Genomic DNA, 1719 nt, shown 5'->3' with positions numbered 1-1719 from the left:
TATCCTCACTACTAACACTGTCAGAGTTTCCTTCATTTATGGAAAGATCAAATGTTCATAAAAGTAAATGAAGAAATTATTGGCTATTATTATTTTTATATTGAAAAGTATATCCTGTCACTTTACATAATATCTCCATGTCAGGCTTACGATATGTTTCACAGATACCTTGTACATTTCCTTTATGTTTGAATGTTGAAATGTTATCTCTTTTTTGTCTCTATTTATATGCACAAAAATGTTCTCTCCTACTTCCCCTTCTGGTTCCTGGTTTACTTTTCAATGCTATTTCTAACTTCTAGTTGTGACTTTGTAGGTCTACCACCCAACATGGAACCTGGAGTCTTCTTGGTAACATATACATGCTTAGCAAATTCAATTGAACTGAGTTGATTTTTGTTAAATGACAGAAATTGTGATTCTACCTTGTTAATTGCTTAGAGTGACTGTCAAAAAAGAAGATTCCATGATGGCTGGGTTTTTATAAATGATTGACCAAGACAAAAAAAAAAAAAACTAATGCAATTAAGAAAGAAAAAGAAATCAGGGGAAATAGATGTTTGGAAGATATCAGGGCATAATTTTGGAAAATTTGATAATTGTTTTTTTTTTCCTGCTTTAAGTGTAATAGTATGATTATTTTGTTCTTCCAACGTAATGTTACTTTCCTCAGCTCCAGGAATACATTTATAACTTCTTTATATCTCCCATAGTACAATGCTAATAAGATACTTTCAGTACTTTCTAAGTGAATGAAAGAATAATAGTAGAATGCCAAACTCTCACAATCTTCAAATAATTCAACTTCCTGTGTTCAAGTTTGATATTCTTAGAAACAGTGTAAAAAGACAGTTAGACTACTGGTTTACAGTTTCAATATGAAATGCATGTTGAACTCTGCACTAATCAAAATTTTATGGACAGCTTCCTTTATTCTATGACAATGAAAGGACAATTTGAACGCTAAAGGTATCTGGCTAAGCAGCTGAAATAAGTACAGCAAAGTACATAAAAGGATGTATCCTATTGCAAGTCACAAACTTTCCATTTTAGTTATTTTGATTTAGTTTTCCAAATAGAAAAACAGTGAAATGAATAGTCAACTATTTATTTATTGGTTTGGTTTGGTTTATGCACATGTGGTAGTGGTCAAGGGAGGAGAATCCTTTAAGGTGACAGGGAAAAATTTGCAGTTTCTAAATGTGACATGAAAATAAATAATGTATTTTCCTGCTAGGTCTGTCAATGGCAGTAGCAGAATCAATTCAGAATCATTGGACCTTTATTCTACAATGAATACAGTGGATAGAACACTGACTACAGAGATAAAATATCCAAGTTCAACTCTTCCCTTCCCATTCAGGTGCCTAGCTGTGTGGCTTGGGCTAATCAAAATTTGACTTTTTTTTCCTCTTCTGGAAATGAGAGTTTGGACTAAATGGTCTTTGAAGTTCTGATCAGCTCTCAATCTAGAATCCTATAAATTCTCATTTATTAATATCATTTAGTTTTTAGTTCATTGGTAAGAAAACTATCATAAATAGGTTCTGGGTCTTTTTAATAAAAAAACATTCTACAATAATTGCTATAGGTAGAAATTTAGAATTAAGAGAACCTAATGAAATCATCTAATTCAACTAATACTTTACTTACCAGGTGAAGAAATTAACCACCATAGTGTTTAAGTGCCTTACAGATCACATACCTGTTAATTCCTAG

Source organism: Petaurus breviceps, unplaced genomic scaffold (genome assembly GCF_028583685.1).
Source record: "Petaurus breviceps papuanus isolate PSGF00001 unplaced genomic scaffold, PetGlider_PUasm1.0 90743, whole genome shotgun sequence".
Taxonomy (NCBI): Eukaryota; Metazoa; Chordata; class Mammalia; order Diprotodontia; family Petauridae; genus Petaurus; species Petaurus breviceps.
Note: the sequence above shows the minus strand (reverse complement) of the source record.